This window comes from Camelus bactrianus, chromosome 3 (genome assembly GCF_048773025.1).
Source record: "Camelus bactrianus isolate YW-2024 breed Bactrian camel chromosome 3, ASM4877302v1, whole genome shotgun sequence".
Lineage (NCBI taxonomy): Eukaryota > Metazoa > Chordata > Mammalia > Artiodactyla > Camelidae > Camelus > Camelus bactrianus.
The window spans coordinates 84,575,926-84,601,494 of NC_133541.1; positions in this window are offsets into that span (position 1 = coordinate 84,575,926).

Consider the following 25,569-nt stretch of genomic DNA (forward strand, 5'->3'; position numbering starts at 1 on the left):
GGGTGGGTTTAAAATGTTTCATTTGAATTTGTTGTATAACATCAGGCTCTTCCCAAGGCAGCAGTTTTGTATTTCTCCTCTTGGCTTATTTGTGTACCTCTTAGACCCTTTTCAGCAGATAGGTAGCCACAGAACATATACTAAAGCAGACATCAAAAAGAAAGATGCAGGCACTGTTCCGCCATCCTGCCCACTGGGCCACTGCTGCATGGGGATCGCTATATATGTGATGATCAGATGGAAGGAATTGGTGACCAAGATCATATATTCTTTTAGAAGGGAAATACTGGGAGTTAGAATGGCTGGGTTTGTGTCATTGCTCTGGAGTAGAAGAGCAGAGAAACAGAGTCACTAAAATGTACGTACTTAAGTATTTGCTTAATAGTTTCATGGAAACTTCTTAGTAGATGTAAAATTGATGGGAGCAGGCACTTGGCTCTTCAGTCCACTGCTTCTTATGAATCATCTTACTGAATACCTAACTCCTAACTACAATGACATTTGTTGGAAATGAAGGTGTAGGGATTGGATCACTCTTCCCACCAGAGGAGTGTTATGTGTAATAGTATCTCCTGCAATCTCTATGAGAGTGTGGGTGGTTAGGACGTAGGGCTTCATTATGGTTCTCTGAAAATTGTCACTGGTATCAGATATTGCTAAGTTTTATTGTTTTGACTACCGACCTAGGAACATTTATACTAGAATGTTTTTGTATTTCTTTGATTCGTAGTCACTGTGAACTGCTTTAGAATGCAACTTTGAATATCTGATGAAAATGACAAGTATAAATTTGTATAGTAAACATTAATCACAATGTAATGCACTCATCAGTCCATAATTGTACTCTCTACTTGTACAGCTGTGGAATGTCAGTGGGAATGTAAGAATATCATTACGTATAGGCTGTTGCTTAGTCTTGTCAAGACAAGAAGGAAATAGCAATATCTCCAGGGTAGATCTCTTATGGTAAAAGTAGTCATGATGAAGTGAAAGGAAATCCCCTAAAGAATAGGTATGTGATAGTGATGAATGTGAAGTAAAGCATAATGAAGTGAAATAAACCCCAAATTACAAAATATACAACCTCCTCTTTTATAGGCCCCATTTGCAATTTGGCCAGAGAATGAGTCTTCTCGCAGTGGGAAGCTTTGATGTTTTCTATTCCTCTGAGTAACTTAAATCTACTTATGAATTTCTGTTCCTTTCAAAAGTCCATGGTTTGGATTTTATCCTTCTCCATAAACACACACACATATACACATGCCTCTACACATGTCATGTTCAAACTGTTGAAAGTCAAACATTAAGGAAACCTTGAAGGCAGGCAGGGAAAAAAAGAAACATTAAATACAGATGAAAAATTCAAGATTACTAGCTGACTTCTAATCGGAAACCAGACAAACCAGGAGAAAATGGAGTGATACCTTGAAGAGTTTTTTTAACGTAAATTATATCCAGAAAAAATACTTTTCAAAAATAGAAGAGAAATCCATAAACCCACACAGCTGATAAAATTTTATAGAACTTAATACACATACATACTTACACCCACTCAAATGAGTACAAGCAGAACTGAGGCATTCGGGATAAGATCAGTGCAGTGTATTCCATGTCAATAATCTGGTGTTATATGTACTATAGTTCACAAAATGTTATCATTGGGGGAAACCGGACAAAGTGTACAAGAGTTTTCTCTGTGTTATTATTACAACTGTATGTGAATCTACAAATATCTTCAGTTACAGTTTAAAATAAGAATACAACAAAATAACATCCCCCAGTGAACAAAAGCAAATACATTAAAAAATAAAAGAGACTAAGGGGACAAACATATAACAGTGGAGGGACTTTATAACCAGCTGACCTATGCTCCAAGAAATAGTCAAAGAAATTCTTCAAGCAGAAGAAATATGACTCAGACAAAAAAATTGACCTATAGAAAGTATATATGGAAGATAAGCAGAAGAGGAAACAATTTTATAATTGAATATGATAAAGGTTATTTTAATGGTATATATTAAAATAAATGATCAAGCTACAATAATACCAATCATACTGTAGAGCCTTGAACAACATGAATTTGAACCATGTGGGTCAACTTTATATGCAGATACTTTTCGCCAGTAAATACTGCAGTACTGCACAGTCAAGGGTTGGTTGAATCCACAGATGTGGAGGAACCCTAAATAGAGAGGGCTTTCAGTAAGTAATCCTTGGATTAACGTTGTTCAAGGGTCAACTGTAATTTTTCCAGTAATTAAGTATAGAAATAAAATTGATATCTAAGAGCCTCTCTCTCTCTCATTGTATAATAAAGATAGCATGTCACATGCTAAAATTAGATTAATCACCAAATGGTATTGGATAATTGGTGAGCTTTTTGGACTGAAGTTTGATCTATACTGCATCTAAAAATATATTCCAGGAGTATCAGTATTTAAATATAAATAATGAAACAACTAGATAAAATATTGTTGAATATTTTTGTAATCTCAGAGTGTGAAATGTCTTTCAATGTAGCATATCATTTTCTTAACAGCTGAAATGAGAACTTGTTTCTAGAGGCAACCCTACTTATTTAGGAAAATGCTTTGATGGGCCTGTGAAATTTGCTACTGCCCATCAATGCTCATGTCTCTTCTTTTTCCTCTGCACGCTTAGACCACGTTTCCAGGTCCCTTTGTACCTAGATGGGGGCCATATGACCCTTCTTTGCCATTTGAATATGCGTGTTGGTGATACATGTTAAGACCAAAGCACATAAGAGCATTTGTGCCAATATTTTTTAAAAGCTCCCCAGATAATTTCGGTGTGCAGCCAGGACTGAGAAACACTTATATATGAACAATTTTAAAATGCAATGACTCATGGTTTCTAAGTTTCTGATATAATATCAGAATAAAACTAGAATAAATAAAATAAAAACAGAATATAATTCGACAGTACACTAAAGAATGCTCAGTAATGTTGTAAAGTGCAAATGGGGAATGCCCAGTAAAGAAATATTGTAGAATATTATACACAATTTAAAATTAGGAGAATATCCCATAGGAAAATGCTCATTATTTACTCAGAGTGAATACAAAATTTATATAGAACATTTCAAATCTGTAAACCATTATACATTAATTGAATCATTACTAAGTGACATATAAACAAATATTTAATTTATCTCTGGATAAGCTGCAGGATTTTTTTTAATAATATTATAAATACTATGGAGCAATATAGATGAATCTAAAATATTCCATTGAGATCTACTGAATGTGTGTGTCCAACTTATGATAAAGGGAGAGAGAGAAGGAATGGGAAAGAGTAGTTCATCTCTCCTGTGCTATTGAAACTCTTCCAAGGTACAGCAGTCTCAGCTCTTTCAGACTCATCAACTCACTCCCCTCTCCACCTATCCAGCCATTATACTGCTCACCTCTGTACTGCGTCCAGGTAAATGACATCTTTAAATTACCCTAAAAATCAGGCCACATTGCTTAGCAGTCATTCTGATTGGCCTCAGGTGTTGACCAGGTTAGGAAGATGGGGAAATAAATAAAAATTTACTTCTGGTTGTCCAAGATGAAATTTTTTTATATACTTCCTAAAGAGAAACGTGCTTACGCGTGATGGATAGCTTGTAGAATGTTTTTTCTAATAGATGTCTATACGTTGAGGTTCAAATAGGCATGTCTCAAATGCACTGCGGGCTCAGTCATCATTTATAATGTTTGTTTAATGGAGAAATACCTTTGTAAATAACACATTTGTGGCTTACAGTCTGGAAATTGAGAATTTTTCTTAATCTATTTAAGGTTTTTGACAACGTGTATTCAGTTATATAAAACACTAAATCACTACAGTTAATGGTAATCTGATAAGTTATCTTTATGTATATGGTTACTTATGATAGAGAGTCAGCTCACTTCTCTCCAACTCCATGTTATCCCCCCCCCCTCTTTTTTAGTGAGGTAAGGGACAATAATGTCCAGTTTGGGCCTAATTACTTTCTGCTGTCAAATGGACAAGATTTGTTGCAGAATTCTATTACATCAGCACTGTCATGTCCCTAGATAACTAGAGGTTAATCAAATAGCTGAAAAGGAAGATCTTTATTTCACCTTAGTGTCCCTAATATCCAGATAGTTCAGGATTTCAATTGTGTGTGTGGTCGGGGTCCATGACACTGTAGTTCCAAGAAAATTTAATGAGGGATATTATCACTTTCAACTCAGTTTAGAAGGCTTGGGTAGAGAAAAGTGATCAAAGGTTGCATTGTTAGATGTAGCTCTGTAATTACAGAAATCACATTCTTCATAAACTTTTTTCCTAGGGTTGCCATTTTTCATTATAAGGCCATGGTGATAAATGAATTTTACTGGTTGTTTTCTTTACTAGAAATTTATCACCACAAGATAGAATAGGTAGGAGCAGTTTTTCTGAATCAGATTCTATATAAATGATGCCAAGGAATGCTTACTAATTTGCTGTTTACATCTCTCCAGAATGACTGATGGATTGATAAGGCAAATGACATTTGAAAAGCTATTGAATTAATTCCATGTATCTGAAGGAAATTTGTCAGTACAGCAGGTGGTGTATATACATTAGATGATTCAAGATTGGTTTGATTGGGATATAGAATTAAATAAATCCTTGTTTCCATGGTATTCCTACATTTACCCTTTGTTGAATTACTGTAACAAAAGTAGATAGCCCAACCTTGAACTTACTTATGTGGCTAGATAGCTATATTTAAAATGGACATCAAGCTGGGAAAATTCGTTTTTCATAATTAATTTGGCTTTCGTACCCAAATATATAAAAAATGTTAGAGATTAAGAATATTTGTGTTTGCTTCACAGTCTGGCTGCTTGCAATTTAGCTAGCTGTAAAATGTAGTGTCTGCCTTTACATGAAATGGATACAGCTGTTTCCATTGAGATTTGGGGTTACATGATTCCATAATCTCAGATTACTAACACTATGGTGATGGAATGGAATGAGCTGTGGGAGAGAGAAAGAGGGAGAGGGAGAAAGTAGGAATGTGGAAACACTTGGCCTTCTAGTGTAATTCATCTGAGGAGAAATAATTATGATAAATTAAACTAGATTCAACAAATGTGTTGTTATTTCTACTGGAGGAAAATAAGGTTAGAGATAGGCTGATTTAATAGGAAAAAAAAAATACTGAAATCCTGAGACCCCAGAGCAAGAAGCATTATCTGGGAAGAAATGCAGGGGAAATTACACAGAGAGAAGACTGCTGATGACCGCAGATTGAAGGCAGATGTTGCATTTGATGTCCTCAAGTGGATCAAGAGTCTTAGTTGGTGCATATTTACTAGTGAATTGGATGAGATGATTTCAGGTAGAAATCTTCAGGTGGTAAGGATAGTAGTGTGTAAGGAGACAGTATTAAATGCTAGGATCTCTAGATTGTTTAATATTTTTAAAACAGAATATGTTTATTTTAATAGCGGGGTTTTTTTTTTAATTCAACAAGCATTTATTAAGTGTTCATATGCCAAAAACTATGCTATGGAGATGCAAAAATGGATAAAGTTCCTTTTCCTGCCCTTAAGGTGCCCACCCTCCAGTAAAGCAGACTAAAAAAACCCCAAAACAATACAGCACAATAAGTGACACAGGAGAGTAGGCTGTAATTACAGGTGACGCAGAAGAGGTTAGATGATCTTTCTTGGATGGAGCAGGGGAGATTTCATAGAGGTGATGCTTTATGCTGGGCCTGCAAGGATACATAGGCATTTTCCAGGTGGGGAAGAATGGCAAGGGTACTTAATACAAAGAACAGCAGGTGACTGTGGTGCATCTGAAGAACTGTAAGTCTGTTTCAGCAGAACGTGGGGCAGGGAGGGGGTATGGGATAGGGAGAACATGGGTGGGGGGATAGGGAGACACTTAAAGAATAATAATATTAAAAAATAAGGTAAGAACCACTTATGTTACTAGCTTGAACTAGTTGCAGTTGATACTTTGATATATATGCTTCCAGAAAATTTATATATTTACACACAATGTACACTAGTGTTTTTAAACAAAATTTTAAATATGCTGTTTATGAATTTTTCTCCCCCTTTCATGAACATTTTAACAAGTAATTAAATATTAACTGATGAAACATAATTTCAATGCCCCCAAATATTCCAAGATATGGAAATGTCATAGTTTATAGATTATTTTAGTTATTATTATAAAATAAACCATATAGAATTACTGTTAGTTTTATTTCTATACCAATTTCTAACACTAGGTAAGGTGTAAATGGAAAAATTTAAGGTCCTTGATATTGTGGACAAATTGTCTTCCAGAAGGTTCGTCCATTTTACCGTTCCACTGAGTGTTTTATAAAATATTTCAAATCTGGACAATATATTTTAGTATTTACTTATAGGTACTGTCCCAAAGAAGACCATGAAATAAATATTCCTCAGCTAACTCAACTGATACTCGTGAAACTCTTTCATAGAAGTTTAAATGTTCTGTGTTCCAAGTTCTTTTATATAGTGGGTTTTGCAGAAGTACTTTGGGATTTTATTTAGGCCTCACGCTTTGAAGTTGATGAGTGAAATAGGGCAACTAAACTATAATAGAATAGCCTCCGTCCTGAACAGTCTGGTGGGAATAATCCTGACATGTTACTTTCAAAGTAACAGACAGTAATTGGAATACTAGGAACATATTCGAGGCAGTCTGTTTCAGTCCAGATTCTTGTAGCTTCACTGTCTATATATGATGGACTGCAAAGACTTAAGATTTTTACTCCAAGCTCACAAAAATGAGAACAGAAAACCTTTGCCTTTCAGAACATTTCATAAGTGTGGTTTTAATTAATCTTGGGAAATTTAGATGATGTAAAAAATTAGGAAAACTTACACTGATGTTTATAATTGACCCATGTATTTGCAACATAGTTGGATAAATGTGTTCTGCTTTATTACTTGGATCAGCCTTCCTTGGACTGTGCTTCTAGTTTTCTTAAAATTTAACTTTAACAAAGCATTGTAGGAGACAGAGGAGTTTCTAACATTTCTATTAAAATACATAAATGAATTTTGATAGTTTCAGTTGGAGTGACCAAGATGTGGAAAGAATAATATTAATTAAATACAAGTGTTGTTACTTAAGTTCTACATATTGTTTAAAGAGAAGTTCTTTAGTTCTGAAAAGGAACTATGAAACAAAATGGCAAGAAACAAAAGCAGTAGCAAAGCAACATGAGCAGTGGTAGGTTGCAGTGGTCAGCTTGTGACATCTGATTTCTTAAGTTCCTCTTACTCCTACATCTTTCACAGGTTCTCTGAATTCCCGTGGGTCTCATCTTCTTGGTATAAACTTAGAAAGAGATTTTAAGTATTTTTCAAAATTATTTTCACATTAAAAATCCTTTGGTGAATTAGCAAAGAATGATTTGTTTTAGCTGCACACACACACGCACACACAAATTGAATTCTAAGGAAAAACTCAGGACTTTGAATTATAGAGATTTTTGCAATGTCTGTTATCTGGTAATTACTTTCTTTACACAGAGAAAAACTCTCTGTAAGTTAGGATATTCTTAAAGAATACTACTGCCTTTTCTACACCATTAAAATACTGAAAATAGGTGATAAGGAAATGGAAGAATGTTATATAATTGGATAGGCTTATATATTTTAAAAAAGGAATGAAAACTTAAAAGAATAAAAATGAAGGCAAGAATATGAGAAAATGTCTCAATTCAGGGGACAAAAGAAAGATCTAAAACATTAATTGTAGAGATAAATATGTATAAATATAACATTTACAAATACTACCCATAAGATATTCCACAATTTATAGATATTTAAAAAATACTTCATGTAATGTGTAATTTCTTTGGCTTAAGTAATGGCTTAAATGATGGCTGGATCTTATTTTACTAGTAAAATATCATACTTTTAATCAGAATTAGCTATCAAAGGCAGGCCAACCTTCTCTGAAATCCTGTATCATTTTTGAAAAATTTGCTTTTTTATTCATACCATTGTGACGCACTAACTAGAAGATTATTAATTTCATAATGTTCTGCCACTTATTAATGGTAATAGACGTTTAAAATTTTCTTTTACCTGAAAAAACCAAATTATAATACTTATCTAATAGAGTTAATTGAGCATTAAATGAATTAATACACTTAAGCACCAACACCAACATGCTCAATAAATGGTGTACATAGCTATTAGGTATAATATAAATGATTATTTTTTGTGCACATCAGCTTCTCAGTGGCCCTCAGTGATCCTCACCTCCTGATGGTCACATTCTCATGTAGTGTTCCACATTGTACGTGAGGACTGGGCTGTGTGACCATTAGCATTCGGCAGAAGTGCTGATATGTCACTTATGAGGTTATGTGCATCAGACCCTGCAACCTCTGTCTTGGTGGTTCTCTCACTCACTGTTAGATCTCTCGCTCTGGGTCCTTTCAAGCAAGCTGTCCTGTGAAAACTTTAGAGAGTGTTCTATGTTGAACTGAAGGTTTAGGCCAAGAGCCATCCTGGAGCTGAAGCCTGCCAACAACCACATGAGTTGAGTTTGAAGCAGATTCTCTAGCCCTATCAAACTGTGAATTGACTACAGCCCTGGCCAACAGCTCAGCTGCAGTCCACATGAGAGATTGTGAGATAATGAATGTCTATTGTTTTAAGATGCTAAGTACTGGGATAGTTTGTTATGAGGGTGAAAGCTAATATTGAATCTTAAGCTATTGTGTAAGATACAGTGCAATCAACTTTTGCTAAATTATGTCGTATGTAATCTCATCCATCCTCTACTATACCAATATTTGAATTATTATATCCATTTTATGGGTGAAGAAATAGAAATATCTGAAACGTACTCGTCAAGGTACACAAGCAGTATCTGCTTTGGTCTTTATCTCTGTGGTGTGAAGTGCCTGCCACTAAGCTTTTGATTGCCAAGGCAGCCATTTCAAAAGACTTCAGTCTTGAATAAACATTGCCAACTGTATGACACAGCTGCTAGGTAAACCACCAGGTAAAGAACTAGACCAGCCACTCCATGAAGTTCTCCTTTCAGAGAACCCTGGGTAACATAGGTAACCCACTGCTTGAGTGACCCTCCCTCTAGTCTCCTGTGCCCTTGCTCTTCTCCTGTGTTTGAAATTAGCCAACCATGAGTGGCCCAGTCATTCTTGGATCCTAATAAAGGTAGAACCCCAGGTTCATTCTCTCCCTCTTTCTCTCTCTCCCTCTCCCTGCCTTCTCACCTCCTCTCTCACCATCCTTAACTTCCCCCTTGTGTGGTCTTCAGGCATGCTGTGTATCCTCCAGGATCTGTGAGTCATGAATCTTGTTCCTCAAAGTTCCCTGATAGTTTTTTGCTAAAGTGCACCCTGTGATCATCATAAGAATCACAAGGGCTGGCCCAGCCACAGCACTGGCCTCGGTAGGGAAGTGTCTGTGGGCTTCAATTCTAGTAACATGGGCCCAGGTGAAGCCCTCAGGCATTCCTAGTGGAGAGCATGAACATCAATAGAATAGGGCCAGCACGCAACCTCATAGTGCAGAGCAAAAATACCCCCAGCATGTGGCTTAATATAGCAGTACTTTGCAGAGCCTTTAATAATGAAATTAAGGTGTGCCTCAACACCTTTTGCCTAGAAGTTGTAAAATGAAGAACTTCGCCTAGACATGGATTGGAGTGGATTTATAATGAATCCTGGACTTGGGAGAATAATCTCGTGTCAAAATCAAGTGACAGATGAGTTTTAATGACTTTTTTTTATGTTGTTTAGTTTTTCTTTTCTTTTCTTTTTTTTTTTTCATTCAGAGAGGTTTATCAGGTACTGAGGTGGTAGAATTGCATGAAAGATTCCTTTAGTGTTTCAAGGAGTATAAATTTCTATAATCAGCATTTAGATTTGATCTTTATAGGTGACAGTAACCAGTAAAAATTATGGAAAGTGAGTCTCTGTAAAATTTTATCTTTTTATTAGTAAAAGGAGTAACTTGGAGATGTCCTTATATCTTTTTAATGTTATTCATCTTAATTATTTTCCAGGAAAATCAATAGTCCTTTGTATCGGTTGAGAGACAAAGGGAAAATAATATTATGTTGTCACTGAAAGAGGTGGGAAGACATAAATAAGGGTAGATGTTTTGCTCTCGCTTTTCCTGTAATGGAAAACCTGTCACGGAGAAGAAAATGAAGGTAGATGGTTTTTTGTTTCACTATATAGAAGTTCGTGTTATATCTTTCAGAGGAATGACAATTTCATTACAGTCTTTCAAGTAAAAGAAAAATAATTATTGTTCAAAGTCTATAGAGCATGGTTGTGCAACCCACTGACTTTAGAAGTCAATTTCTTAGGAGTCAAGAACAATCTGATTGAATATGTACCTATCGTTAATCATGTGTGTTTTTATAAACTGATCATTTTTGAAGAATTTCCACACCAACATACTCAGATACTAGGACAAAACAAAAACAAAATCGAAGAACAAAACCCAAAAATTTTAAATGGCTAATACTTTTTGAGCATCTTCTAACTACCACAAACTGGAAAAATTGGCAAATGGGTCAACATTTCAGTACAAAGTACAGTTTTGAAAGTTGTTTCAAAAGTGGCAGCCTATACTTGGCAAGGAGAAACTGCTTCTGTCTTTCAGACACCCCCATAAGACCATTTCCAAATATTACAGCTAGTATGTAATGACTTTAATAGCAGTATCCCTGCAATTATTGATCTCCAACCTCCGTGCCCCCTTCCCTGCCTCCTCTCTTTCCCTCTCTCCCTCTCCCCCACCTCATAAATAAAATTTCCTCTATGTAAATTATATTGTAGGATTACTTCTAACAAAATGCATAAATAATTTGTGTGGGGTTGATGAATTTTAAATAAATACACTCATATAAACAGCACCAAGACCAAGACACAGAGCGTCATCAGGACTCCTGAAACCCCGAAGGTAACCATGATGTCAAATTCCAATACCTTAGGTTAGTTTTAAAAGTTTTTGAAGTTTATAGCATAGAATCATATAGTATGTACTCTTTTGTCTTTTTTTCCTCTCAGTATTACATTTGTGAATATGTGAGATTTATCTATCCTGTACATTTCTTTTGGTAAATGCATTTCCACTTGCTTCATGTGTTGCACTGAGGAGTAGAATACTGCATCACAGAATAAGCATGTCTTCAGCTTTATTAGACACTGACAAGTAGTTCTCCAAATGAGTTGTACCAGTTTACACTCCAGCCAGCAGAATATCAGAATTCTAGTTGCTTTATATTCTTACCAAAATCTGGCTTTGTCTCACTCTTTATTTTAGATGTTCTGATGGGTGTGTAATTTACCTCATTATGATTTCAATGTGTATTTTCTTACTATTTTTTGAGTTCTGTTTCATATGTGTATTTTGAGCGAGTTTTTTGTCAGATATATACATGAATACACATACATACCATAAAAATACTCAACTCTTTGTTGCTTTTTCACTCTTACTGCTAACTTTTGATGACCAGAATGTTTTAATTATAGTGTCATCTGATTTATTACATTTTATTTATTTTTTAATATCATTTGTTGTGTCTTGTTTAAGAAACCAAGAAAGTTCTCCTTACTGCAAGATCATGAAGATATTCTCCTGTGTTTTCTTCTAAGTCTTACTGTTTTACCTTTCATTGTAAATCTACGGTCTATCTAGGATTTATATGTGTGTGGAATATAGTAAAGGCAAAGATTTTCTTTTTTACCCCCATATATATATCTAATTGGCCACAACTCACTGCACTAAAATGTCACTTTTGACATGAGTCAGGTAACCACATCTATATGAGTCCATTTGTAGAATGTTCTGTTCTGTTGGTCAGTTGGTTTATATTGTGTCAATGCTACACTGAATTAATTAGCATGGATTTATAATAGATCTTGATATCTCACAGTGTATGTTCTTCAGTTTTGGTAGTTCTTAACTGTTCATTGCATACTCTTACTAGTCTTTTGGATTTCCATATAAATTTTACAACTTTAATTGGTATTGTGACAAATCTCTACATGATTTTTTGAGTCTTCCATTCCATGCACTTGATATTTCCCTCTGTGTATTGTCTTTTCACAATTTCTGTTAGTAATGTTTATTTTTTGCAGAGTAGTGGTCTTGCATACCTCTTAGTTGTTTTTTTTCCTTAAGTGTTTCATGTTTTTTTGATGCTTTTATAAATGGTATCATTTAAAAATCTTAATATTCTGTTTATTTGAGACAGATATATAGAAGTACAATTAGTATCTATATACTGATCTTAAATTTAGTGACTTTAGTAAATTCACTTAGTAATTCTTACAATTTGACTGTTGGTTCTTTTGTATTTTCTGCATGAAAATACACACCATCTGCAAATAATGAAAGTTTTATTCCCTTTTTTTTTTCTCCCAGTCTTTATGCCTTTTATTTCTTTCAATTGCCTCATCTCACTGCTTAGGAACTCTAAAACTATTAAATATAAGTGGTGATAACAGGCATCATTGACTCATTCCTGATTCCATGGAAAGTTTTCAATAACTCATCATTAAATAAGATATTTATGGTAGGCACTTTCCAAGATAGTTTTTTATTAAGTTATTGATGTTCCTTTCTTTTCCTAACTTGCTGGGAATTCTTGTGAATGGATGTTGAATTCTACCAAATGCATCTAATGCAATGATGGTATTACTGTTCTCACTTATTTCCTATTAATAAGATAAATTGCATTGATTGTTTGAATGTTAAATCACTTTTGCTTTCATGGAAAAACCCTACTTGTTGGAGATATATTATCCTTCTTATATATTCTTGGGTTCGTTTTGCTAACATCTTGTTTAAGATTGTTGCATTGATATTTATGAGAAAACTTAGTGTGCAAATGTTATTTTTTATAACATACTTTCCAGCTTTTAGTATTAAGACTTTTGTTGCTCTAATTAAAAAAGAGTCGGTAAATGTGCTCTCTCTGTATTTTCTGGAAGAGTTAATCTAAGATTGGTGTAATTTATTCCTAAAATGTTTTGAAGAATTCACTGGTGTATTCATCAAAGCCTCGAGTTTTTGTTGTGGGAATGATTTTAACACTGGATTCAAATTCTTTAGTAGATAAGGAACTATCCTTATCTTTGATTTCTTTTGCTTTAATTTTAGCAATTTGTGTTTTTTATGTAGTTTGTCATTTTCATCCAAATGATTAAATTTATTAGTATAAAACTTTCCATAATTTTAATTTATTAATTCTTTAATATCTGTAAAGCCTACAGCGAAATCTCCTTTTGGTGCGTTAAGTTGGTAACATTTTTTCCTTGTTAAGGCTTATGAATTTTTCACCTTTATTAGTGTTTTCAATAATCAATTTTTGGCTTTGTCAAAATTTCCAATTATATATTTTTTATTTCTTATGTTCATTGTTTCTGTCCTACTTTTTCGGGTTTGATTAGCTCTTTCCTTAAAAACTTCAGGTGGAAGCATAAATCATTGTGTTTTTCCCTTTGTTTTCTAACATAAATTTAAGGCTGTCCATTTTCCTCTAATCATTATTTTAACTGAATACCTTCCAAACAATTGCAGATTTTAGTTTTTTTTCTTACTGATTTCTAGAGTAATTATTCTGTATTGGAGGACATACTAAAAAAAATCAACCTTTGAAAAATGTTGAGATATTCATACAACATACAGTCAATTTTATGTGCTTTAAGGAATGTGAATTCTGATGTCTTGGATATTTCCTTCCTTTCTTTTTTTTTTTTTTTTTGGTGTTTTTGTTTACATGCTATTGAGAATATGTTTTTATGTCTTCTACTATGATTATAGATTTGTGTGTTTCTCCTTTTAGTACTATTGTTTGCTTTTGCTTTAGCCATTTAATAACTCTGTTAATGAGTACATACAGATTTAGAATTGTAATATGTTCCTTGTAGATTGAACCTGTATATATTGAAATGTCCTCTATCTTATATAGTGCTTTTTGCCCTTTCTTGTTCTTTGAATAGTTTGTGGTTAAAATCTGTCATTTGAATTTCTAATTTCAATTTTTCACTTCCAGTGTTTCCACTGGCTCTTTTAAAAATTAAATTCTCTGACAAAAATTTTAATCTTAAAATATATTAAAATACATTTTTCTGTATCTTTCCTTCATTTTCTTTCTAAAGTTATCCCTTTAGCCTGTTGACCTGAAGCAAACAGATTGTCAGATATTTCTCTGCATAGGTGGGTTTATTCAGGATTAGCAGAGAATTGCATTTCAGGGTCAGCAACCATGGTGAGCCACGTGCAAGCCCCCCACGGCAAGGGAAGGAGAACAAAGAAGAGGAAAAAGAGGCTTGGAAGGCTATAGTACACTGAGAGTCCATGGCTTTTCATTGGTTGAGTCCTTGCCAATGGAGGAGTCTTTCTTCTTCCTGTTGGACTCTGCTATCATTGCAGGACATGAGAACTCCCACTTCTGATCTCCCAGCCCTGTTTGGGATTTTTGTTTATGATTTTTTTTTTTACAAGTCAAATAAAGACCTGTGCTGGCTCAAAGCTGAGTTGCAGCTTGGGAAGATTCATCTACTTCTGGTTGATCTTTGATCTTTTTTGGTTTTTACCAAAGGCCAGATGTATTTTGTGAGGCCCTACACTCTGTCCTTAGTTCTAAATTTCATTTCAGGAGACTTCAAAAAACTCTGTTTTCAAAAGTTTTATGTTCTTAGGTTTCTACCTGTGTACCTTGCAAATCTCTGTAATCAGTACTTGCCTTGAGTGGAAAACTGGCCATGTCTTCGAGCTCCTTCAAGTCTCTGCCAATCATCTGGAATGCTGGAAGACGGCTAGTTTCTCTGTCTCCTAGCAGCAGTCTTTTAGTACTAGTATCTTAGCTTTTTGCTCATGTTCAAAACTGGCAAATAGCCTCAGAGTGAAAATCAGTTGTAAAAGCCAGTTAGCTTTGAATTGCTTTTCTTTTTCTTTCTCTTGTATAGAGTCTTACCTTTGTGGTTTTCATTGTTCCCTCAGCTCTCTGCTGTCTTTGAAGTATGAATTCTATATTTCATCTGACTTTTTTAGTTCCATGTTTGGGCAGTAAACTGCCACTAGCTATTCCACTCAAAGTGGAACAGAAAGTTCAGTCTTAAAATTTAAAAAAAGTTTTCCTTGATGTTAATACGAACTTTTACTGTATATTAGTCATTCAGTGTGCTCAGTAATTAGATTAATTCCAGGCACCTTACACTGAAAATCATTTTTCCTTATTGTCACATGTTCTATTCATTTGCACAAAGTTCCTTTAAATTTTCTACTATGATTAGCACAGTTTAAACCCAGGTGATAAGAAGTACCTAGGGGAGGGTGCAAAAAATGTTTGTTTCCATGTACCTAATAAATCTCCTGTAGTACAATCCTACTTCACAGATCAAAGAAGGATGTTGGTGTATGCTGTCAAAGTTCAGCAAGGAAAATAATTTACCTGAGGGGTTATATTCTGAAGAAGTAGGTTTTTTTCTTCTCCATCTCTTCTCCTTTTTGAAATCTCAAATTGCTGCAAAAGGAATATTATGGGGAGGAGAGGACAAAATATTAGTTTGAGCTTAGGAAACACAATAAACAGGCAAGCCTTACCTCAAACTATTCCCCCAAGTCAGTATCAAATTAGTTAAATCTATGTATTTAAGAAATACAATAAAACAAGAATTGTAATAAAACTTGAAGACTATGTTCATGACCTGATATAGAGGGAAGGGTACAGAAGACACTTACATAATATTCAAAATGCAAACAAGGAAATAGAAAAGGGAAATAATATAACATTAAAATTTTAAACTTTCGTTTTATGTAAGCCATCATAAACAGAGTAGAAAAAGCAAGAGTCAGAGAAAGTAATGAAATTAGCAATATATAAAACCAGTAAGACATGTTGTATCCCTAAAATTCAGTATAAAAAAATACAAACCAATAGAAAAATGGGCACTGGTAGTAAAAAGTTATAGGAGAACAAACACAGAAGGCAAATAAATCAATGTGGATATGCTCAACATCACTAGTATTTGGGGAGGTGGGATTAAGCAATAACATAGCTCTTTAAGCTGTATAGCATGACCATACTTTCCAGTTTGCCTAGGGTGATCCAAGTTTGTGTCTGTTGCTCTGTAGTGTTCTCACACGTGTCCTGGTTTGGAGGATATGACATCATTCTAGGCACAGGTAAAATATTCAAATGCTATTGTCTTATGCCTTCCTTGTATTACACATACAAGGAAGGCATAAGACAATAGGGAGAAGTAGTGCTTCTGGTGAATTGGAGAGACTATGTCTGCCAAAAGGAAATCACATTCTAATTGGAAAAAAAAAATCCATGTGTACTAAACTGAATAATGTGGAGAAGATAATAGACTTTGGGCTGCCAGTTGTGTTGGAAAGCATCATGTCTTTGCTGTTGGTGGGAGTGAAAATTGGCTCAGCCAACATGGAGTGCAATTTGTCATCATCTATTAAAATTTATAAAAATTTTCACAGAAGTTAGAATTCAGTAATTCCACTTTTCCATATAAAATCTAGAATAAAACATCTGTCTACTGTGCATAAAATAAAGAAGCTACAAAGATACATTGTACAGGAAAGGGAATATAGCCAATATTTTATAATAACTATAAATAAGTTTAATTAATGAAAATTTTGAATCACTATGTTGTACATCTGAAGCTAATAGGATACTGTAAATGAACTATACCTCAGTAAAAAATAAAAAAATTAAAAATTTGCATAAGTGCACAAAACATGAGTGAGAATGTTGATTGTATTTCTCTTTAAAATGACAGAAATTTGAAAGCTACAAAAATCTTTTTTTGGTAATGAAATGGTTAAATAAAGTATGGTTGATGCATATTCTGAAAGATAGTGCGTTAAGTTAAAACATGAGATAATCTATTTGTACTAACTTGTAATAATCTTCAAAAACAAATTGAGTCAAAAATCAACATGAAAAATAATATGTAAAGTGTGTACTTACTTATGATTTAGAAATAAAAAATGATAACCTGTACATATAAAAGTATATCAGTACATATAGAAAGCAATTATAAGATTTACAAAACTACCCAGTGTGCTAATAGCTGTGCTTTCTTTTTCCCTGGATAGGGGACTTGAGATTTATCAGTAATGCTTCCACTTTTAAGTCAGATATAATTGAAGGTTACTGTGCAACTAAAAAATTGAGTAGGAAAAGAAAACCTTCTCTAAAATAATAAAATACAGTCAGTGCACATCGGTTTACATGGCCAAGTTCTTTATTTACGGTTTTAAAGACTTTTCCCCATACTTTCTTTGAAATACTTCACATAATAGGAATTTCCAGATGGGACAAAAGTTGAAGTCTTCCAAAGCATTCTGTAAGAAGACACACAAAGGACAAGGATAGAGAAAGTGAGATGGGATTTTAATTTCAAACTGCATATGATCTAGGATTTCTCTAAATAAGCCATGTTTTGGGAATCAGAAAAGTGCATGTGTGTGGGTTTATATACACGTAGACATATATCTTTGCTGAAAAGAAAAAGAACAGAGAGATTGAGAAAGACCAGAAATCAAAACATCTCTCATTATAGAGAAAAATGTTGTGAAAGATACAGTTAAGAGTTGTAACACACAAATCATCTCCCTAAACAATGTGTGTGGTACAGTAAACAGACCCAATACAAAACTGAATTTATTACTTTCTTTAGTAACAGCCACAGTGGCACAACTGACATAACTCTGCTATTCTTCACTGTGAAAGGAGAACAGATTTTTGTTATTTAGTATAGCTGCTGCAACAGTTCAACTCATACTATTTTTACAAATTTAGAATCTAAAAATGCTTATGTTTTAATTTCATGTTAAGGTTATAACATGAAGTTAAATATCAAACACTGATTTAGCACATGGTACTTTAAAAAATTGAAATGGATTTTCAGACTCTGATTTCAACGTCATTTCTGAAAAGTCTTTGAAATTGATGCTAAGATATTAATAAAGTTGTCATTTCCTTTCAGAAGTTATCATGTTAGTCGTGTAAAAATCTTGATTTCTAGGTGGGAGAGCTTGGACTAATACTAGTTTTTTTTTGTTGTTTTTGTTTTTGTTTTTGTTTTTTTGTGATGTTCCACAAGTCATTGAATATCTCAAATATAAGTGTATCATCAGCCTCCCTTTCCTTAAGACGATCCCTCAAGGCGATAAATCTGCTAGCAAAACATGTTTTAAAAGCATTATTTTTAGCTTTACATTTTAATCTGACCCAAGGGTTATGTTGACATGGCCTATTAAATGTCATTTCTGTTCTTCGTCTGCACCAGTTCATTCTTGCTAGGATATTTCTTTAAGTAGAAACTTCAGATGAGATTGTCATTTTGAGGTTGTGGAGTTTAGAAATTCCCCGTAATTCAACATAACAAGTTGTCAGTTTGTCAGAACTTTCTATCTTATCTATCATATGCTTTTGAAATTGTTTGAGATAAAGCTTTTTCTGGCAGTGATGACTTTTTGACTTATTAGAATCAGCATTGCACATCTTTTGCTGATAACCACGTGACTTGATACAGGAACCCTTTTTTCATGAAGCTTTAAAGTCAGTTCTGAGAAATTGTACCTTATTTTTCACAATGGTGACTCAGAGATGGGGGATGGAAGGATTTACTTTTATACAAATTACACTTTGACTTGTGGCAGAAATAAAACCATTTTCAGGGTGATAATAATTGCTGCTACTACTACTAAATTTATGGTAGGATAAATTGAAGCACAATTAGGTCAATGACATGCAACAACTGTGGTGCCTTGTTAGCACAGATGACGTTTTTATGTCTCTTTACATAGAAAGTAACAGAAATATACCAGTTATAATCCTTTTAACCTACAATGAATGTCCTTTATCCTTGTGCTATAAGATGTTTAAAATTTGAGATTAGGTACTGTTTATAATTGTTATTAGAAAGTTCAGAGCAGAAGATGGGGCTCCCTTTCCTGGCATCACAAGGCTATCAAAGCTCCTCATAGCCTTTTTAGCGAGGACAAGGGAGGAAATGACAGTCTAAACCATTAACACTTTATTCAGAAGAGCTTGGAAGAAATGGTTTTAATTGAAGAGGACTGCTGTAACTTAAATGGTTCAAACTTGAATTCTACCCACACTTCCCAGGTGGGGGACGCTTAGATAAGCTATAGAAAATAAGACACTGCATTGTTCCATTTTTCATGTCCATCTCAGTAAGCATAGATTCTTTTATCCTGTTAACACATCTCAGACTGTACAAAGCTTTTGATTACAGAGAAACTTAGTTTCTGCACAAAGTGTGGAAAAGCAGTTTTCTGGGTTTCTTGCATATGTGCGCACAGTGCTAGATTCAAACAGTCTGTTCTGATCTCTAAAGTTGTGGGCTACCAGGTCTACTTAAGATTATAGGGTACGTAGGGTTACAATGCTTTATGTCTGTGGCCAAGACTTCTGTTTACCAAGTTCCTTGGACGTTCTTCGCTAGTCAATCCAGACACTAGTAATCAATTTATATACTTTTTGGCTATTTCAGGGAGACTGAATTATATGTGACTGATATATTTCTTTTCTCTCCATCTTCCCTTCTTTTTTCCCTTCCTTCCTTCCTTTTTAAAACCAGCTAAGTGTTGTCACTGCTTCTGTCTTTCCGCTGAAGAAGACTATAAATATGCCTGGGATTTTCAAAGGGGAAAAAGCGGATTTACATCTTCCTTGTGGTACAGACTTGCTTGAGAATATTGTAATCAAGATAGAAGCACAAACCTATGAGAATATTCATTTCTTTAAGAACTCAAGGCTAGTAAAAACAGTGGTTATATAAAATAAAATTTTTGAAAATTTTCAGACATAAGATGTTTGAAAAAATTGTGAAAGCTGGTGAAATTTCAGATTCTATAGAACTGAATTACATCTTCAAGTTATTGAAAAACATCTTTTTTATTGAAATGTAGTTGATTTACAGTGTTAGTTTCAGGTGTACAGCAAAGCAATTTATTTATACAATTACACGTATGTTTTTTTCTTTTCAGATTCTTTTCCATTTATAATATTAAAAGAAATTGAACATAGTTCCCTGTACTTTCAGTAGGTCCTTGCTGGCTATTTATTTCATACACAGTAATGTGTATCTGAAGTTATTTATTTGAGAGTAATATTCAAATTAAGATTATTGTACATTTCCTATTAATGCTATTTTATTTATAGATTTCAGTGAATAATAAGTGTATTTTAAGCAACCCAGAAGACCATTTGGGACAAATAAGACGTGAACTTCTATTTCTGGGTATTTTGTCAAAGGATTTAGGCTGAATGTGGCAACAGTGTTTCTCTTACCTTTGCTTAAAATTGATACAAAACAACCTTTTAATGGAAGATAATAACAAACCTAGTTTTTATTTATTTTTCCAAATTTATTTTATGAGCTAAGAGATAATACTTTAGTAACATTGGTTTAAATTCTTATGAACAGCTAAACATACACTGAAATATAAAGTTCAAAGAATTTACAAAATTTACCAAAGATTAAAATCAGTGACTGACTATGTTACTACAGTGTACTCAACAGGTTATTATTACCTCTGTATAACTGAATATATCCCAGAAATGTGTGTGACTGTTGTTGAGCATTTGTTTGTTTGAGACACATCTACAAGGAGTTAGCAATTCCAGTGTTACCTGGATTTTTATGTGAATTGCGGTAGCAGCTCTTAGTATTTTACCCATCACAGCACCCAAGCCACAGTTATACAGAGGTTTTAAAATGTACTGATTCTTAGGCTGCAGTTCAGACCAATTAAATTAGAATATGATGAATAGTACCCAGGCAGTGATAATTTTTTAAAGCTTCCTAAAGCCCTTTATCAACTTACTGTAAAATTTCAGAATTGTTGCTTTGACTCTCACTTCAGTTATGCTTAGAAAATTCTGACTACTAAACAAAAATCCTTATCCAGAAAATTTGCACCCCTGCTTCCTCCGTCTGTATTGGCATACAGTCTGAAAAATAATAAAATATACTCTGCTGGAAATTGCTGTGTAAAATTATGTCTTAGCTGTTGTTCATTTTCATAAGCTTCTAAAGCTGTGATACAATGTTTGGCCTCTCATATTTTATTTATGGATTTCACGAGATTATGTGAAATGTCTGAGTCCACTGTTTGTGATCAGTATAATTTTATTCAGTAAACAAAGAAGTTTGAACCAAGGAAATAAGTATGAAAATGCTTAATTTTCCTATAAACCTGTAAAGTATATCACATGTAATTTAAAAACCCTAATATACAATACAGTTGCATGCATATTTGCTATGATAATGTAGGAAAATCAAACTTTCTTAAATTGGATTGTAATCTATTAGCAGATTAATACAAATTTTTTAGTTTAGGAAAATTAAAATCTTTACAAAAATATTCATCATTTGATATGCAACTTAATGGGTGATAAAGCATTGAGAGAAAGGTATACAATTTTGCTATTATAATTTTTAGAAAAGAAATACAAATCGGTTATTATGATCTAGTAACCACATAGGAAGTTACCAAATGAAGATGGGATGCTAAGTTTTCAGGAACCACAGCTTGTTTAGAGTAACTTCACACCCAAATTTATCCCTAACTTGAAATAATCAAAAGTTTACAAGCATTTTGTCTTTTGCTAATTCTTAAAATTAAAAATGGTCATCAGGTTACTTCAAAATTTTATGTACTTCAAAATGTTTACCTGATAACATTTAATTTTCTCATGTTATCTTATTACACTTATAGGGTTAGATTTTTATTAAATGTGGTTCCTAGCAGATTTTTGTTCTGTCCTACCTAGACTGGTTACTTTCAAAGCAATGTAATGTACTTCCCATGTGTGGTATATTTTAAGTATATTCTACCTTTCAGACAAAGATCTAAGCTAAGGGATAATGGTTAGATCTTGGTTGATTTCATTTTAACAACTGAGCATTGCTAAAATTAGACAGATTCCTAAGAGAATTCCTAAGAGAATATTAAGTGTAAATTCAACCTGAGACATTGCTTTGTCCCAGCCATTGACCTTATAGATGAGAAAATGCAGACCCGAGTGACTAAATCGCCTCCTCAAACTTCAGCTCTCTAAACTCTATCCATTAGTAAATTCAAGTATTTAACACATACTCATTAAATGACATGGATGAATTTCTTCAGTAATTAGTATGATAGATAAAGACAGTTAAATGCTGAATACAAAATAATGTTGCTTACTAAATAATTCAACATTGGGCAAATCTGCTTTTATTTGTTTTACACCAGTGAAGAATCTTTGCATATTTGAAAAGCTAAAATTACTGGAAAAAAAGAGCATTTGGGCAAAGAGTAAATGAGACAAAGTGAAAATTAATTGGCAAAGGAAGTGCTCAAATTATAAAATTTGGACAGAACCAGAGTAAGTCCAATTTAGACTTAACTGAATGCTGAGGGAGAAAGACTTTGAGGTTTATCGAAATCAGTAAGTACATACTGTTATACAGACAATTTTTTAAGAGTAGTTTTAAGTTTGCAACAAAATCGAGAGGAAGGTATAGATATCCCATATACCTGACCCTACACATGTAGAGTCTCCCCCATTATCAGTATCACTTACCAGAAAGATACATTTCTTACTAAGGATGAACCTGCACTGTCACATCATCATCATCTAAAGCTCATTGTTTACTTAAGGTTTATTTACTCTTGGTGTTGTATATTGTGTGGGCTCAGGACAAATGTATTACGACATACATCCATTATTATGGTATTACACACAGCAGTGTCACTGCCCTAAAGATCCTCTGTGCTCTGCGAATTAATCTCTCCACCACCCTGCTCCCTAGTAGCCATTCACCTTTTTATTGTATCCATAGTTTAACTCTTTCCAGAATATCATGTAATTGGAATCATACAGATATATCCTTCTGGATTGGCTTCTTTCACTTGGTAATATCCATTTATAATTTCTCCATGTCTTTTCATGGCTTGATCATTTCTTTTTTTGTGCTGAATAATACTCCGTTTTCTGAATGTACTGTGGTTTATTTATCCATTACCTACTCAAGGACATGTTGGTTGCTTCCACATTTTGTCAATTATGAGTAAAGTTGATGTTAACATTATGTGCAGGTTTTTGTCTAGATAGAAAATTTCAACTCCTCTTGGTAAGTGCCAAAGTGTGTGATTGCTGAATCATATAATAAAAGTATGTTTAGTTTTGTAAGAAATGCCAAATTGTCTTACAAAATGGCTGGACTACCTTGCATTCTCACTAGCAGTGGATGTGAATTCCTGTTGTTCCACATCCCCAACAGCATTTGGTGTTGTCCGTGTCCTAGATTTAGCCATTCTAATAGTTGTGTGGAGGTATGTTATTGCATGATGATGTATGATGTGAAGCATCTTTTCAAATGCTTATTTGCCATCAGTATATGTGTGTGTATACATATATTTAAGTGTAAAGGGTTTTTTAAATTGTGTAACATAAGCAAAATTATTTAAGTCAGTTATTAGCTGTGGACTTGACACATGTAGACTTTGTTATTTTGAGGTGTATTCCTCATATTCCCGATTTGTTGAGCATTTTTATCATGAAAGGATGTTGTTTTATGTCAGATGCTTTTTCTACATCTATTTAGATGATTAGATCATTTAAATCTTTCATCCTATTAATGTAGTGTATCACATTTATTGATTTACATATGTTGAACCATCCTTTATTCCAGGGACAAATCCCATTTGATCATGGCATATGATAATTTTAATGTATTGTTGAATTCTGTTTGCTAATATTTTCTTGAGAAGTTTTGCATCTATATTTATCTGGAATATTGGCCTTTAGTTTTCCTTTCTTATAATGTCTTTATCTTGCTTTGGTATCAGGGTGATGCTGACCTTGTAAAATGAGTTTGGGAGGGTTCCCTCCCTTTTGTTTTTTGGCAAGAGTTGGAGAAGGATTGGCATTAATTCTTCTTTGAATGTTTGGTATAATTCAACAGTGAAACCATCTGGTCTGGGGCTTTTCTTTCTTGGGAAATTTTTGATTATTGATTTAGTCTTCTTATTATCTATGTGTTCATGTTTTCTATTTTTGCATTATCTCTTCTTGGCAGTTTGTATGTTTATAGAAATTTATCCATTTCTTCTAGGTGATACAATTTTTTTTTTTTGATTTATAGTTGTTCATGGTAGTTTCTCATAACCCTTTGTGTTCCTCTGGTATCAGTTGTAGTGTCTCCTCTTTCATTTCTGATTTTATTTGGTGTAGTATTGTGTTTTTCTTAGTCTAGTGAGAGACTTATCAATTTTGTTTATTTTTTCAAAGAATCATCTCTTAGTTTTGTTGATCTTTTCTATTTGTTTTTGAGTCTATATTATTTGTTTCTGCTGTAATCTTTGTTATATCCTTACTTCTACTAACTTTTTACTTAATTTGTTCATTTTCTTTTTCTTTGAGGTGTAAAATTAGGTTGGTTATATTTGTGAGATCTTTCTTTTTTATTAATATAGGTGCTTGTCACTATAACTTTCCTCTTCAAATTGCATTTGCAGCATCCCATAGGTGTGGGTGTGTGCGTTTCCATTTTCATTTGTTTCAAGATACTTTTTGTTTCTCTTGTGATTCTTTCTTTGAATCATTGGTTGTACAGGATAGTGTTTTTTAAATTGTACATATTTGATAATTTTCCAACATTTCTCTTGTTAATGACTCCTAGTTTGATACCAGTGTAGTTATAAAAGATACTTGGTATTTTAGGATTCTTAAATTTACTAAGAATTATTTTGAGACCTACCATATGATGGGAGATATTTCCTGTGCACTTCTGAAGAATGTATACAGGTGTCCTCTCTTATCCATGAAGGCTGTGTTCCAAGATCCTTGGTGTGTTCCTGAAATTGTGGATATACTGAATCCTGTAGATACTATGTTTCTTTCTATACATACATCCCTATGATAAAGTTTAATTTATAGATTAGGTGCTGTAAGAGATTCACAACAAAAACTAACAGTAAAATAGAACAATTATAACATAAAGTGTAACAAAAGTTATATGAACATAGCCTCTTTTTCTCTCTCTCAAAATAGCTTGTACAAATTTAATGCCTTTTCCATCTTAACTAAGCACATATCACATACTGTGGCTGTAACTTTTGCAGTTTGAGTTGCAACAGAAAAACTAGGTTGAATTTTTTTTCTTCTTCACGATTTGACTGGAGGATTTGTTTTTACTGTGGATGTTAACAGTCTCATCATATGATTTTTTTCTTTCTTTATTGAGAACTTTCACCTTTTCACCGAAAGGAAGCATTTTTGGTTTCTCTTTAATGTATCCAAATTGCTAGCATCACTACTCTTATGCTTTGAGGTCATTATTAAGTAAAATAAGAGTTACTTGAGCACAAGCGCTGTGATACTGCAACAGTCAGTCTGGTAATGAAGATGGCTACTAATTGACTCATGGGGTGGGATACGCTGGACAAAGGGATGATTCACATCTTGGATGAGACAGAGCAGAAAGGTGGGAGATTTCATCATCATACTCAGAAT